At 39.2% G+C, this 17,823-nt stretch overlaps 1 protein-coding gene across 2 annotated transcripts in view; it reads left to right on the top strand.

Annotated features, from left to right (window-relative positions):
• The window catches only part of Sarm (sterile alpha and armadillo motif), a 135,904-nt gene that overhangs the window by 38,045 nt on the left and 80,036 nt on the right, over positions 1 to 17,823 (top strand). The gene's annotated exons all lie outside the window — the stretch shown is intronic.

The raw sequence follows: 17,823 nt of genomic DNA, 5'->3' as shown, positions 1-17,823 counted from the left end.
CTGGCGAGTGCGAACACGATTAACCGAATATCCCGTCTGAAGCCTAATAACGTCAACGCGAGATTCTTTTCTATCAAGCGTGCACTGCCAACAACAATTCGCGTGATCTTCAGGTTGGATCTTGTGACATCTTAGTGCACGATAAAAAAAAAAAAAAAAAAAGAAACTCGCTGTGACGAGAATTTTTCAAGGCCTTGCTTTTACGTCTCGTAACCACTTTAAACGCTCGAAAGAAGATTACGGAATAATATTCGCAGTAAAAAAAATGGGAAATATATTGGAAAAATTCAATTGGCATCTGCGTATAATTTTACAGAGGAAATTAATCGCAGGAAGAGTGCTCCACTCGATGTCAAAATCAAATAAAAAGACGATTTTGTTAATATAGAACCGAAGCGTATTGAATGTTTAAATTCTCCATTAAAAATATAAATATGAATTGTTATACCTTTTTTTCTGTGGTCTCCATCCATTACAAACCCACCTTCATACCTTAACATACTATAAAAAATATCAAAATCCTTTCGAACCAAATCAGAGGACAGAACTGATGCTTTCGATTCAACGCGTCGAATAATCCCATTCGCTGGTCGCGAAAACGTGAAAAAAGAAAAGAGCCAGGTATCGGTCAGCTTGTTCTCGTAATTAGGGCATCTTGGTGGGTGGTTGAAAGCTCGTTATTAAGGTTAACACTTCCCGTGGCGAATCCCGGTATACTTTCTTGTTTGGGTAGCACGTTACAAGGACACGTGGCCGACCGCTCGCAACGACATAGCATTGTTGCTGTAACAATGAAGACCGATCTTTGTGGTTTACCATTGCTGGCCGTACACCTACAAGCAGCATCTGCTGGCAAGGTCGTAAATAATGTTTCACAATCGGAGAACGGGACGAGAAACGGGGAACTCTGTTGTCCACCGTGTGACACACTTTTTCCAGGAATCCAACGCTCTTTTAAGGAGTTCTTCTTTTAATCCAACTTTTCTCTTCTTTCGTTTTATAGGTATAACGTATAACGTAGTTTTATCTTGTTTTTATAAAAAAAAAAAAAAAATAGCGATGTATACTACCGTTCATAAATACACATACGCTTTCATCCTCGATTGTTATTTAATTCTAAATTGGTGAAATCCTAATTGGCTCAGGATCAATTAATGAATTAAAGGGACGATTTTAGAATCGATTCGAGATGTAATAGAATCTTAAAATTATTTCTCTGTGAAAAGTAGAAGTGTCGTTCACGATGATTCTCCTCTGTGGCCTTCGCATACGTTTATCATTTATTAAACCATTGTATTAGCAATCGAAGACGTTGTATCGAGTTAGAAGAATGACTTTTTCATATAATTCAAAAATTAAAGAGTCTGAAAATAAAAAGTTTATCAAATAACAGAGTGCGCTTTTACAAACTGTGACAATTACAAATGTATATCGCCTTGTAAAAGTTAATTTATTTGTGTCATCGTGGTATTTCATCATACTCGATTATGATGGCTCCAAAGAATCAAATTACCACAGTAAAATATATTTTACCAAGAATAAGCAAATTCTCGTAGATGTTCGAACAGCGGTGCATTGCATGCGAACAGTTTGGTGAAATCGATATCTAAAGGCTTAATTAAGGTCTTTTGATAATCTAACCTCGATCGAAGTCTCGTATCATCGCCATTAATCATCCACGTGTTCGTGACTTCCTTTCGTAATCTTCGAAATTAATTCTACCGATTCGGTATAAATTTCGACGCATCGAAAATTATTAAAAGGAACATCGATTCGATTTCACCTCGGCTTCCCTCTACCTTATTCCCTTTTTGTAGCACCGGTTATACGATCGTTCAAGTTACACGCCACGTCCTGGCGTTCGTTCCCCATTCGGTATGGAACGAATCAATGAATACGGGGAGCAACAATGGCAGCTCGAGTACGGTGTCTCGTGTTTGTCTCGCAATTAGAACGCGTTCTACGAACACGAAATTGATGGCTGGCCTCGATTTGACCGAACGTAAACTTGCTGAAATTGGCTTCAACGTTGTTGTCATAATTCATGATCTCGTTCAATTGTCGCGCGTTGCGCAATCATTGTCATTAAAAAACTTTGTCAAACCTACTTTACGAATTCGATGAGAAAAGCGTATAGTTGGATCTTCGTTAATTCAACTTCAGTGGGATCGAAACTATCGTCGGAAAGTTTGATTGATCAAAGTCTCGCGGTAAAAGAAATGGAAGAATCGTATTTTTATAGGCGATTTATTAATTCTATGTAATTAATTTTATCATGAAATATTACGCTGTCGTACCGTCGATGATTAGAAAAATATACGTAGCTGAATTAAGACAAGTTTAAAGGCTGATATTTTAGTTCCCTTCGCATCATAACATGGCGGTCGATCCTTTTCAGCGAGAAATTCGAAAGGAATTCCTTCTAGCCGGCTGCTTTATGGCATTTAACACCATAAATAAATGACGTCGCGCGGTCGTCGAAGTAACAAGACGCGCCGCTATTAATAATAGTCCGATTCTCCCATCCAACGCGAAGATTTACGGAGGTGGCATGATTTATTTACCGAATATCTTGCTGCCACTTGCCCAAGAGCCTTCTTCTTCGGTTCTCTGCCTCTTTCCGCCGCATTTGTCGGATATCCTTTTGAACCACGCCACTGGGGGGGATTCGTTTGCGACTTTATCGATGCTTCTTACTGCGTCCGTTTGCCCAGTTTGTGGAACATCGTCAATGTCTTCCTTCTAAGAACATCCTGTTTGGATAATCTGGATTATCTTAGTGGAGACAGTGTGTGGAATGTGCGACTTCTTCCTTCGTGGAAGTACGAGGTTAGTTGGACATTTACTTCGGTGTATGATCGAACGTAAATTAGGGTTGATGCTGGATCGAACATTTGGAGCTGTTTGCAGAAGTTGGTTTTATAGGTTTGAATTCCACCTTGAAGCTTAACGAGAGCAATTTCAAACAACGTCTTTTAATTTATGCACCTTTTATATTGTTCAGAGTCCAGCGTTGCGTTAAAACGACGTTTCATTCCCAGTTCCTTTTCGATCAACCGACATCATCGAAAATTTTCTATTTTAATATCGCGAATTTTATGAAGTTGGAGAAATCGATGTAATTCGTAACATGAGGAGGAATCATTTTTCATTTAAATCGTAGAAATCGTTGTTGTTTCCCATCTTCTGTAAAATAGCTACTATTCGAATGTGTACATTGCTCGTCTTCCATCCTGATGCATTGTTCTTGGAGAAAGAATACGTAAATTGGTTACACGTCGCTTAAATGCTTGATGCTTAATGAATTAACAAACCGTTAAACAACGATTGATCCGCGACAAATAATTTTTGTAAATACATAATATCAAACAAATATGCTTTCCTTCCAAATTAAAAGAAAAACGATGAAAGAGAAATGGCACCGCCAGTGCCGAAACTTGTCATAAAATTCTCTAACCTGGTGAAACTGCCTGTTGTATCAAGTCGACGATATTCGGCGGCTCATTAAAACTCGGGCCTTCGTCCAGCACGGTCGGTCGCGCTTGTTTGTAACAATTAAGACACGTTCTCGCATAAATTATCGGCCGCTTCCGTCAGTCGAAACGGCGACGTTTACGACAGGAATGTTTATGCGCGATATAAAGCTTGTACCGTTGCTGTTCGTCCGTTTCGTTCCTTCCACCCTTTTGCAGTCCTCGTCACCGTTGTAACGACCACCGCAACTCCCTCCATGGAAAATTACGTCTCTCGAATGACGAAAGAAAAAAGGAACCGCGTTGCACGAAAACGTTCCCGTGAGTTACGATTTTGCATAAAGGCTCGATTCTTCTCGGTGCATCTCGATCTTGAGATTTTGTCTTGCTTGGTCGAAAGCTGAGTTTTGCAGATAAAACGGAGGTAAAAGATGTGGTCATGGTGTTTAAATGTGAGCCTTCTTTCGAACGTAACTTCTCGAGTCTACGGTCTTTTCAGCGGAACGAAGGAAAAAAAAAGAAAAAATATTTATTCGAAGGAGTCGTATACTGCAGTCTCCCTCGTGTAACTTTTATAAAAGTATTACAGTAAATCTTAAGATTTGAAGACCTATTCATTCCATTCAATCAATTCTTTCATCTTCTCGTACTAACAAATTTCCTCGGTGTTATCTTCTATCGTTCCATCGACATTTCTTCGATCCTTCGAGCAACAGAAAATTACCACAACCCAAATATCGTACAGCTGGCGAATCTACTCGTATTTAAAGATTGAAATTTATATTGCGAGCTTGAACGCTCGTAAATCGAGTCTCGGTATCTTCCATAAACAATTATTACGTACAATGTATAGCGATACGCTATACACGGTGATATTATTGTCAGAAACGAGTGTTCAAGTTTTTTCCGCGGAAAGAACAGGAATCGTATGACGATAATTCGTATAATAACGTCGGTGGAAATTACGAACGATGGAAATGATAGCTTCTCAGGTGTCAGAGAGAATCGCAAAACCTGATAGAAGGATTGTAGAGGATGTAAAGGATATAGAACCAATAGATCGACGAGAAAATTGCCTGGGCGTGGAAATCGTAAGTGACGGTTACTAATCTAATAATTGTTCATTAATTTGAAAAGTTATGCCAGGATAAACACTGTTTCCTTTTTTCTTCAACTTCCAGTTGCTGATCTCCGAACGTGTTATTATATAGCGAGTAGTAAATTATTTATTAAGGTTTGTGGTACGACAAGTTCAACCGGCTGGTATATACTAGCTCGAGCGGATTACCATTGAAATGCTAATAAATTCGCCACGTTACTCCGCAGGCGCCACGCCTCGCACGCATTTGAAAAGGCTCGCTGTGATTCTATTCGATTCCTTCGTGGGAATCGGCAAAGAAACCTCTTTGTAACAATGCAATCAATCTCGATATTCGATTCGGATCCCGATGTATGCTAATTTCGAATTTTACAATGTTTTCTATTTTTCGCTGGCTGATCGTCATTTCCTCGATAAATTCTACGAATTTGCACGATTATCAATCGATAAACTGAATTCCATTAGATTAGAGATCAACACCAGATCTATAGATCTGTATCTACGAATAGATTAGTACATTAAATACGCGATACTTCTTTCTCGAAGGACGTTGCTTGCGTTCAATTCATTAGAAAAAAAAAAAAAAGAAAGGAAAAAAAGAGTATGGTTTGAGAATAATGAAAGGAAATGGCAAGACGCGTGTCAAGTCCAACGAGCGTGTCAGGGGCGTATCACGACTCACGTTGCGCCCTGACCTTACGCACACCTTGTCGCATCGACAGGCGTTAGAACAATCGTGGCACACGTTAAGACGCAATGATGTTTTCTGGTGGGTGTTGGTATGCGTCTCCTACGCTTCAACGGGAATTGATGTTTCCGACGATTACGCGTTTAAACACCACTCTTCCTCGCTGGAAGGCGGAAATCGTCGTGGTCACGTCGTGATCGCTGGATCGTATCGATCAACGAAATCAATTCCAAGGCGATCCGTTGACTTTGTCGCTTCACGAATGTTTTTTTTTTTCTAAATTTATACGTAATGCGTAGTATCGATCGTAATACGACTATGTAGAATGGCGAGTTTCAGATGGAGTTTGTCGCAAGTAAACTGTGAATGTCGATACGACGATTCTTGTTTTTATAGATATCAAGAGACACGATCGTTCAGATCTGTTAAGTTACCTGGATTCCAAAGAATTTGATGTTAGATAACTTGATTAATGTTTTCAGATATACATGTTTGACGCTTATAAGGAAATCCCATCTTTTAATACGTATGGTATGGTCAATGAATGTGGATAGAATCGGTGGAGACCTTGGAGTTTGGAACATGGAAGATGCGAATACCACGGTTACACAGTCCTTGGATTTCGATGCTGAAAATAAGCGAGTAACGTATGTTTAGGCACGCGGAGTCTGGAAACTGTTTATACAGAAAATATAGATGATCAGGCTGGATCACAGAGTTCGATGGATGAATTTTGAGAAATGCGAGAAAAATTTATACACTGCGAGAATGGTTCATCGACGTACGAAATGTCTGACCGTTTGTATTAATTTTCTAAACCATTTTCTTTTTTTTTTTTTTTATTATTTCACAAATTATTTCGTACATCGTTTTAAGCCTGAGAATTTTCTCTTTCATATATGCGATTTCAATTGTTTTATTTAAATAGATATCGCGAGGCATAATTTCATTAAGCTCGGACATATTGTCATAATCTGATTAAACAACAAACGAGTGTTTCTTTTTCGACGATCCAAAGAGCAACCTGTGTTTAAAATATATGGAAAATTTCTTGTAACTATTGGTAACGCGTTGTAAATCTAAGTCGTTCCAAAAATAAAGATCAAACGATACTTTTCCTTGCATTTTAAAATGTCGAAACGAGGAAATGCAAGGGAAACGTTCGAAACGAATTCGAGGCAAACGGTGGTGTTAGTAAAATTAAAATTAGCATAAGTTATGGGAAGGCGAATTCCCTGTGACAGGTTAGAACGAAGTTAACGCGACCCACGCGACCACGATATTTATAAAGCCTGGAAGTATCCGATTAACGGAGAGATTTAAGGTATCACGGTTGCATCGGGTCGTTCGTCTCGATCGAATATTCATGAGCACGAAATATAGCGCGAGGATGACAAATAGGCGACTAATTTCACGCTGCATACCGAAAAACCCACACGGACGTACCTATCTCGTTGAACGTTTTCACGGTTGGTAGCAGCCGTGCACTCCGATCTCGATGAAAAATGTTTCGAATCGAATCGATAGCCGTAACTAGAGGACACCATATAGATAGAAAGTAATCGACCCTGTAATTTCTTAAAAATTTCTTTTATAGAAACTTTCCAAGAAACTCTCGCTTCTTACTCCTTAGCATCAGTGAATATTGTGTTAGTCTTTTACATTTCCTTCAAACTTGATTATACCTATTTGTGGCAAACACGAACATAACCGCACCTAGACGAAGTCTAAACATACTAACAAAATATTACGACGATATTCTCAAGATGTTTTCCTCATAGTCTTTCTTCAAACGCAATCATACCTAACGTAATTTTCCTCTTATATATTTATACGTACATTTTTAAACGTAACGACGTCTAATTCGTACCAATTCCTAACTGTACCTAATCTTTAGCTATGTTGGGAAATATTATGAATAATATTCGCAAGAAATTTCTACGATTTTCCTTTCAAATTGTACCACTATTCTAAACCTAACTATACTCGTTTCCAAACTTAATCATATTCTGCTATAATCGATGTGAAACCCAAACAATATAATTATCAGAACGAATCTGTCTCGTCGATCCAATACAAGTTAATCATCGATGGTTTCGACAGACGTTTATCGCTTTAAGTTCCAAACTATTGAAACATCTTGAACCGGTTAACAAGGAACGATCGTAGCTTACTTTCACTCGTCGTATACCGTTTCGCGTTCCTTTATCATGACAGCTTTCCCATTAAGTATCACTCACGATGAACAAAGGCCATAAATATTCTCGTATCGTGATAGACAATCAATTTCTGTAAGATCCTGGGCAAGAATCAGAGGAAACGTACGTATGAATCGAGTATTCATTGAATAATTTTTAATCGTGCAACACGTTCGATTTCATAGGCGATTTACATGATTCGTATATCGGCGGTCTGCTAGGAAGAAACGATTCGATGAAGACACGGGGTTAAGAATAATTAATTTCAGTCGCTAGGAACGTCTGGACTGAATGACAAATTACTTCCGGATCCCATTACTAGCCTCGTAGCGTAGTTAGTACCGCGTAAGAATAATTCGTGATCTCAGGCGAGATTAATCACGGAAAGGACGATGAAACGACAACAATAGGAAACAAGAGAACGAACGTTCCTATGAACCTCTCTAAAAATAACGCCTCTTCCCTGATCATTCATCTTTCGCGCTTTTCGGTCGGTTCGATCGCGCGGTTTTTCGTAAATTCGTGAAAACCGTTTATTTTCAATTTCAGGAAGTTTCTGGTACTCGTTCGTGACGTTCCTGGCACTCGTTCAGAGACTCGTCACTTGCTTTCTAAAAAATATTTCAGAGTATCGTTGAATCGTTTGGGAAGATCGCAATGAGAAGAAAAATTTAAACGCGATATATCTTCGCAGAGTTAACGTGGAATTCATAGAATTAATATTTTATTGAATCGCATATGATCCGTTTCGTTCGATGATTTCTTGCCAAATATTTAGGTATGAAACTTGTTGTTGGTACGTGGATTGCCAGACGCGTTACGAATTTTTCAAACAACCTAATAAAGCTATTCTCTGCACAAAAATAAATTCACCGGGAGATTCTTTTCCTCGAGAAACAAAGGGGCAAAGTTACTCGTGTTTTTCCTGCAAGCGTTTCCTGATTCTTGGTTGCCGGAGGAACACGAAACAGTAGTTTATCACGGAGGTAGTGCACGTACATATGTAGGTGCCTCCTCAAAGCAGCTGATTCGTATCCATCATCCTTTTGTCTAGAGGCAGCCGAACCCCCACGACGATTTAACTTACGAATTAATCAACCGTTGGTGGAACGAAGTTTCGTACCACGGCGTCACTCATTATTCTTCTTACGCGGCCAGATAAATGACGGCAGTTAATTACGAACACGTAGAACCCCGTGGCAAACCGCGACCCACCCGGACAACTGGAGAACTTGCTGTAATTTCATTTTACCAACTACTCCACCAACGATCTCTGATGTCTTCTCTCGATACGTATAATGATTTACCTAAAACTGATAAAAAAAAAAAAAAATATTTTCCATACTGATACGTAACAATTTTCTTTTCTTATTGACAAACGTCACGGCAAACGTTCTTGACGAATCTCTACAATTCAATCCATGTGCAAGTGACAACTCACGCTAAGAGTTTCATTTCATTAAACTTATTATTTAAACTTGTACATTTTGTCAATACCACCTAATGACAAAATCCGCAATCAATTAGTTACCAACCTAATATGTACGTACAGAAATTCTAAGAACTTGAAACTTTAAGAAAATACAATACAAAGAATGCAATAGAATAAAATACAATGGAATTTTTTCCTCCCTAAATGGATTAATATTTTTAATCGATCTTTTGCATGACAGTATGATATATGAATCGGTAGGATCAGTTTCTGGATAAAGTTAACGTTACTCTTAACAAGTACGATGCTCTGATATTTCCTTCCTGATTTTGTAATATCTTCTCACAGCCGGAATTAGTCATTATGCGCCTCTTGCTCTTTTCCGGAAATCACGGAAGGAAGTAAAATGGGTAACTGGGTCGACAGAATGAACCACAACGATTCTTCAAAATCTGTCGGGCCATTCGTTATCTCGGGAGAGTAAGCCCAACGACCACGCTTACCAGGATAATTACCGAGTCGAGCGTGGCTGGGTCTCGGTTGACCGATTAAAAATCGCGATCCGCTTGTCTCGCTTATCTCCTCCCCTTTTGTAACGAGCAACCGACGGCGACGTCGCGTCGGTCGGGCGGTGCGCGTGGGTTCCGCGATCCCGACGGTGATTCAGGTTAATTATGATTGCGCGAGGAAAACGCCACGACGGAGAAAGAAAACTCACGAAGGTCGGGCACGATTTTCCACGAGCTTTTCCGATTCTCATACGTATACATAGCGTTTTCTTTCCTCTGCTTGGAGGAACGAAGTCAAGGTTCGATACGATGATGCTTCGTGTTGATGAGATTAATATCTTGTGAATATTTTGTTTATGATCGTCATTATTCCTCTGATATTGGTTGATTGAAGCACGAGATTCGTACTAAAGGAATCAAAATATACAAATATACAATAAATATTGCAACGAAAGAAAAAACCTTCGCTTGCATAGTCGATAAAAACGAACTGTTGTAAATCCATAAAATTTCTATAGAAAATTACGCATTAATCGTTTTGCCCTCTTCGATGTTGACGCTACAACTATTCTTTAAATGTATACCCGAAGAATACGTTCATAGATACGTATGCAATATGAGACTGAAAATCTCTAAATACAAATTGCGCGTAATATTTCGATATTCTGCTGGAGACACATCGCTCTGACTATAGACAACAACTACTTAAAAACAGCTACTAGAAAAAGCGTAGACATAATGCTGTATTTTACGTTTGCTAATCCATGGCTAGCCAAATAAATTCGAAATATAAATTATAGATTAGATAATCGTACGTACGTACTACAGATTAGATAATCTAATAAGGTGGAAGAATTTCAGTGTTTTTGAACTTATTTCACGTGAATCACACCTTCGACTATCTTGGTATTAGTCATAGCTGTCGTAGAAAAATGAAAGAATTTAAATGAATTACCGCGACAAGATTTAATCAATGTAATGAGATAATTACGAATTCTGATACTGACAGGTGATTTTCTTTTGACACTTAACAAGGTTCTGATACTTACTCGAGCCTTCGTACCCTGGTGAACGAGGCGCATTAATAATCGTGCTACGACGTCGACTCTCGTCCGTGGGGAGGGTCTAATCGAAAGCGCGCGTATGACTCACAACTCGCGATTGTCGTGCGATGCACGTTTGACACGATTTGCTGGACTTACTTGGAGGAACGAGGAAAGTCCCAGCTTCGTTACTTGGAATCCCCCCGATTGACCGTCTGCGGACGTGTCATGGAGAAATTGTACGAATTTTGTTGACAAAGAGATAGGAGGGGGGTAAGCTACAAACGAATATCGTCGCAATTGAAATTTTCGACACTTTCCGGTAGAAATTGCTGACCATATCGAATATGGTATTTAATGCCAGAATTATCGGCGATTAAAAAGAGGAAATCGAAGGAGCAGGAAAATGCGCGTGTTTTAGAAAAGTCATAGAAAATCTAAAAAAATATATCTAAAAGATCTAAGAAGATCTAAAAAAGTTTCTATAAAAAGATAGAAGCCAGTGATTTTTAGCAACACCAATACATACGATTTTTCGCCTTAAGCGTATACTGGCATTTTTCTTGGGTTTTATTCCAAGTTTTTTTAATCGTTGAAACGACAATGAGATTGGAACATAAAACTACGGCAGAGTTGTAAAAGTAAAACGAAAACTACGTTAGTCGATAATCGCATTAACCTTTAAAAAACCACGTGCAGTTTCGGAAAGGTTTGAAAATTTTCCACGGAGCAATGAAATTGGCTACGTTGCCGATTTCACAGGTGTTTTTAACAGGTCCGCTTTCGTAGTTCTCAGAATCGAGCTCGTTCCACTTACAGCATCGCTGGCAAGGATCGCTGCGACGATGTTTTATTTAGCGTTTAAATATTTTATAACCGCGTTAAAAGCGCGCAAGTATGGCGACTCTGTCAGTAACGTGGAAGATGGACAGAACTGGGTGCCTGTGGCAAGAGACAAAATTTATGAAACTGGCTGGATCAAAAGACGTCGCATGTCTGTCCACCGTTGGCATTTGACGTGTTTTGCTCTCGACTTGTCTCTTTCCACGCGAATGATCGCGAGTTTGTCAGATTAAATGGGTTAAAGATCAAAACCGAACTCCTGGATATCTTTATCGAGCAGCGTTGAGTCGCGAGATCGAAAAATTTGGAGCACAAGATTCCGTGAATGAAGTTTCGTAAACTCGTAACTGGGACAAAATATGCGTTACAGAAGATCGATTGTTTGTTAAAAGAACGTTGTGTAAAAACAAAGCTAAGATAAAACAGTGTTAGAATGCTGAGAATTTGGTAATCTTTAACTTTACCTTGAAGCTCTTCTTAAAGCATAAAGATTTATTCCCTGTTGATATGGAAGCAAAATTGAAACGAAATATTTGGCAATCGGTTGTACGATTTATGTCAAATCTATGTCCATTGATTTGCATTTTTAATCTGTTCGTTGGAAGAAGAATCCGAAGAAATACATTTATTATACCTTTGTCAGATGTAATATTAATTATTATTTATTTCAACATATATTAAGAAAGAGAAAAGACAAACCTACGCAGAAGCTGGAATTATAAGTTGTCAAATTTTTAAATATCGAAGAACGTTGCTTGGTTAACTTGATAATATAAATCGTTAAATTGCAAAATATTAAGCGACGTTGTTAATTTCTTGTCAACCGTTTAACTTCAAATAAAAAAAAAACACAGGGCGAAGCGTTCCAATCTTCCAACAACTAAAGTTTCACGAAACAAGTAAACGGACCAAGAAAAGTTAAAGTTCCTCGAACTTTAGAAACTACTGACAAGGTATTTCGAGGAAGCGGACGATATCCAGGTGAACGACGTTTCTTAGAGTCGCCTGAATTTCTTTCCATCGTTCCAGAATAGGCTCGACGGCGATCGTTTTCCAGAAACTCGTCATCGCAAAGATAAATGTACAGACAAGTAGCTGCACCTTCCCAGCGCGCCGCCGTGAAATAACGACATTAATAATGAATCACGCGGCAATTTTGCTTAAGTTTTACGATGGTGAACGTGTCGAGCCTAGTGGGCGGCTGTCGAAGGTCTGCCAGGCTATCTCGCCGCGTCGCGGGATCGATCCGCGACCATTTTTTCCGTCGCCAGCGGAATTAATGTATCTGCATCGCTTCCAGGAACGTGACACTAATTGCAAAGGACGACTGGAAGAATGGTGACACGCGTATATCTCTATGGAGAATTGTAACACACGCAATTTATTCACTTTGTTTCTTGCTTGTTAAAGACGAACGTTTGAACGATGATTTCGTATGATTTATTCGAGCAGAAAGCTCTTCTAACCTACTACGTATTGGTGATGAATTCTATGAATGAATTCTATGGGTGCATTCCATGAATGATTAGCGAAATGAAAAATTACCGTCGATTGAATCCACTGTTCTAGATGGTCGACTATTCCGTGAACAAAAATCATAAGCAGCAAGAAATATCAGCAGTGATCTCCTGTTATACGTGGTTCTTCTATGAAGACGTTCAGGATTGATGGAGGTCTACAGTGCTTACTCTATAACAGCATCATGGTAAGGAAAATAGGGGAGGAAAATGAGCCTGTAGAATGGAATGTACGAACCGAAAGTCACAAAACTCACGCTTGTTCGCAATTATCTATGCAGATCCACCCTTACTTTAATAAAGCCAGTAAACTCTTAGATCATACATTCTAAGATGAATTCGTTCAACTAAGCGCTACTCAAGATGCTCTGTCGATGATCGATAATCAAAGTAATTTTTTTCGGTAATTGCAAAAACAAAATGCTGGTTCTATAAATTAAACGAGCGGTAAAGTTGAAAAATGACCTATCCGTTAGTCAGACCCGATCTTAACGCGATTTCTATCCTAAGAATGTCCATGAAACTGACAAAACCAACCTTACAATCTCTCGGAATCCTTGCACCATCAAATGCTTAGCACCTAACCGCATAGACCATTGTCCAACCGTAAGCTACATGAACATTTTATGAACATGGGAACACGGCTGAGAAAAGGGAAGGCAGAAGAGGTCAAGAGCCAGTGTTACGCAAGAAAATGCGCTTTCGCGAGCGGCGATAAGCGTTACTTTAGCGGCGGGTATCCTTTTGTCCGTCCTGTGCCGCGGTTTCTCGGCCGTCTTAATGACCGATGCAAATACACGTCGTTAGGCCTCGTTGGGCTCGTTTCGCTACTATTTGTCTTTATAGCTGCGGCATCGGTGCTCTTGCGTCCCCTTTGCATACGCTATCGCGACGAGGACCGAGCGGCCAGCGTCGAGTGATTTCTTTTTTCGCGCGGGTTTGATGGGTTTTCCCGCGCCTCTAGATGAACCTCTTACGGAATGGTTACTTTAGAGAACCTCGTTTACGATGATGATGATGATGATGATGACGACGACGACGACGACGACGACGACGAGGACGACGACGATGGTGGTGGTGGTGATTGTGCTGGTTTAATGGCGATCTTATTGTTTGTTTAGAGGAGATGGTGGAAATACGTATGATGAAGCGTGTAAATCGGTTTTTAAAAAGGCTATAAAGAAATTTATCGTAGATTGCAAATGATGGAATAATTGTACGTTGCGCGAGGCACTGTGCGTGATTTATAAGAACTTAAATTCATGTTTATTTCAATTTCAAGCGAAGCCAAGAATTTTTACGAATTTTTGTTATTTCCGCCTTGCCAGCGAAGGTCACAGTTGACGCCAGAAATCAGTCGGGGTCTCAACATGGTTATTTAAATCGACTAACCGCTCTGAATCAGCTTGCGATCGCATAATCGAATTCGTTCAACAAACGTTAACGCAGAGTACGAGATATAAATATCGATCGTTCGATCGAATATTTTGTGTACTTAATATCCTATATACTTGATGTATTCCACGTGTTTTTACGAAGTAAGTATCGCGAAGAAAGCACGCGTAGAAGAATCGAGGAGAATCGCAGCCTTAAATGCCCCAAAATTTCCACCCATATAAATCTATCAAATATCTCTAAAAAATTACAAATTGCTGGTTTCCACCGGCGTTATTAATCCCGGAATTAATTCTCTAACATCCAACGATTCGTCTTCCTTTCGCTACTTTCATTAAGATGGACTTGGCGGCACAGTGCGGCGTTCCCAATTGCAACAGGATGAAGGTGCGCAACCTTTGATAGCTGACGATTGAAACAAAGCGAAGCAATACCGAAGTTCTTCGTTTCAATTCAAAGGGTTAACGAGGGCCGTGTACGCGAGCTAATTAGGATGTCGCCTAGACCGTTTATTTTCGTCGGGACCAGGACGTGTCACAGCCGAAAGGGCAGTTCGAAATGTCGCGACAACGACGCTTTTAATCGTCTTGCCTCATCGAGGATAACGACGACTGAAACGAACCTAGTCTGTCATGGTTTCTTCATTGGCGTTTATATGCACCAGCGAATTTAATGATCCACGCGAGGAAATTCTCTGATTCAGTACTTTTGTCACTGTTGCAGTCATGGGTCTTGATACATTGGCGTAATGGAGGCGAAGAGGTCTACTGGTATACGTCTTAAGCAGCGTAACTACGAGTTGAGCGTAGAATTTTGATTAGTTTGTTGGAGTTTCATTTGCGACGGTCTATGTGTTGATAGAAAATTTGATTTGTAAACATTTCAGAGTTTCTTTCATTTGGGGCTATATATGTATTCCTTTATGATCCCTGGGATTACTTTGGAAGTAAACGATCGAAGCAACTGTACTTCGAGTCATTTTGCTTGAGTTGGAAGAAATTTCTCGAATCTTTTTGTCAACTTATTTTCGTTGGAAATCTGTTTCGAGTCGAAGATCCCGTGAAAACATTCTCTGGAATCTTGTTAGTAAATTTCGGAATCAACCCTTTAAGAATTCTACGATAAAATTCGATCAAACGCTCAGTCGATGTTCTTCGTTTCTATCGTCCGGCATTTGTTACTATATCGTTCTCAAAATATTAAAAACAATTAATTTTCTCTTTTATAATTTCTTGTTTCCCTTCCACCAGATATCTCCACGTTGAAGTAGATATTCCATAATGTTCTCCTCTGATCTCCTATCGTTGCAATGATCCAAGTCGAATTTTTAAGTTGCAAACAAATAACGCAACTGTCAGAATATCTAAGAATGATTTTCCAATCTAAAGACGAGTCTAACTGGAATTATCAAGAAAGGTGATCTAAGACTTTTAAATCGTGCTATTACAAGGTATTATATTTAGGTTTGTGTGTACGTTTGAAAAGCAGCTAACGAAGAATAATTCAATTGGAAAGAATTATTCATTTCGTATCTAGAAACGTTGTTGTGTTTTCTCGAACTCGAACCGCGAATTGAACTACGTTATTCGCGGAACATCGGACCGGATGGAGCGTATCGCGACTACAATTACGCAATTTTCTTCCGCGGACGAGTCGCGAGATAAGTGCGACCAAAGCGGCTTCGATGTCGCGTGAAACTGAAGAAATTAACCGCGGTTAGTTGTATCTTCTTTGTTTTCGTAACTCTATGCTTGTTTTCTGATCGTTATATAATTTCGTGTTATTTTCTGTGTCCGTTATTAAATGCAAATATCGAAGAACGATTATAGATATGACATTTTTATAAACGCGTCTGTAATACGATGTAGCTTTCAGTTAAAAAATAATTTGCAATGGCACTTGCGAATTTTATAACGAGTTAACAAATATTCTTCTTAGAGACTGTATTTTCTGAAAATGGGAGAATTCTTTCTTCGATCTTATTTCAACTGTACATCTTCTATCGTAAATTATTATAAATTACTATAGATTTATATTACAGAGGATACAGGATAGAATTATTATCATTACTGGAATAAAAATGATTTTAACGTTTCGAAATATTTGTTTTTCTCCTTATGAAAACAAGAAGCGTCGCAATTTCTGTGTTCGATATTTTGTAATGGCAGTGCCTCTCGAATTTCGCTTCGATCAAATGAACTCGTTTGAACTCACAAAGTTTTCACACCGTGGCAAATTCCAAGCGCTTTCGACTACTCAGCAAACAGGTCGAAAACTCCATCAATCAGGTGAAAATCCTCTTATCGTATAATTTCTATTTTTACTAATATTTGATACTTGCTGATATCTTCTTCGGATGTGTCTGGAGTTTTATATAAAAATACGATCGATTTATGAGCACGTGCACTGTCTTGATATATTTTTTGACATTCTAGTTTTCGTTAGCTACAGAATAATTGTAGTTAGTATGTGCGTGTCGATATAATGAATGCAGCGTTAATTATTCATTCGATTAAATGGAAATCGATAGATGATTCATATTCAACTGCGCATACAATGCCTTCGCATACTTCGTTATTATGCGTAGCTATGTCAGATCCACAGTTATAAAATACAAAAAACTTGATTAATAGAACAGCTAAATATATCGATCGAAATCACGAACAAAACAAATTCGCATAGCTTTCGTTGCGCGATTTTTCTAATAATCGCATGTCATATGGTAATGGTGATTTATCCGTTGTAATATTATATCCATCGCGAACTATTGAAATATTACACGTAATTTATAACTTTTAAAATCCTTCGTTCCAAGAACGGAAATGAAATTCTGAATTCCAGTCAAATTTGTTAGAAAATCTATACGACGGGTATGCCTCGACGTTGTAAGTCACGCAACGCGTCGATCTCCATTAAAATTCAACGTTTCAATTCGACTGGTCCAAGCAACAAAATGGAGAAACGTAGGAGAAAGAGAAATGGCGAAACTGTTGAAAAGAGCAAACGCAAATCTCCTCTTCTAAACGTCCTATTTAGAGCATTTTAGTAGTTCGCTGAAAAACCGGCTAAAATTGCAACAAACTCGCCGGTCTTCTCTCGGAGTTTTTCCACGCGTCTCAAACGTCACTCGTCTCGCGCAAGGCAACACAAATTACTGGCAGAACAAAAACAAGACATGTCAGTCACATAACGTAGCTGCTGATGTAGGATCGCGAACGTACTAATTATCGTGGCTAGACCGCGAATTAGGGGCGTAAGACTAAACGAGAGGATGGTCGCTGCGACGACAAGTGAAGATCGTCGTCGAGACGCGTTATCGTCGGCCTCGATCTCTTCGCGCTTCTCTCCTTACGTCCGCAGGATGCGAGATTCACGTCGTTAAACACGCGTAGTTCCTTCATCGTTCACATCCGTCGTTGACGATGGAAATGTCAGTGGACATAAATCACGTGGCCACGATTAATCCAGACCTTCGTCTCCAATCAATCGTCTGGTTTATACGAGAAAACGAATGGTTTTCTTGATGTAAGCGACGATTACAAGCTTCTGGCATAATTAAACGCGATTAATCGTGGGAATGCTGGAGAATTGTTGCCGTGAAGTGTAATTTAACTCTGTAATTCGTA

This window comes from Bombus fervidus, chromosome 3 (assembly GCF_041682495.2).
Source record: "Bombus fervidus isolate BK054 chromosome 3, iyBomFerv1, whole genome shotgun sequence".
Lineage (NCBI taxonomy): Eukaryota > Metazoa > Arthropoda > Insecta > Hymenoptera > Apidae > Bombus > Bombus fervidus.
This window is presented reverse-complemented; position numbering and strand designations above follow the sequence as displayed.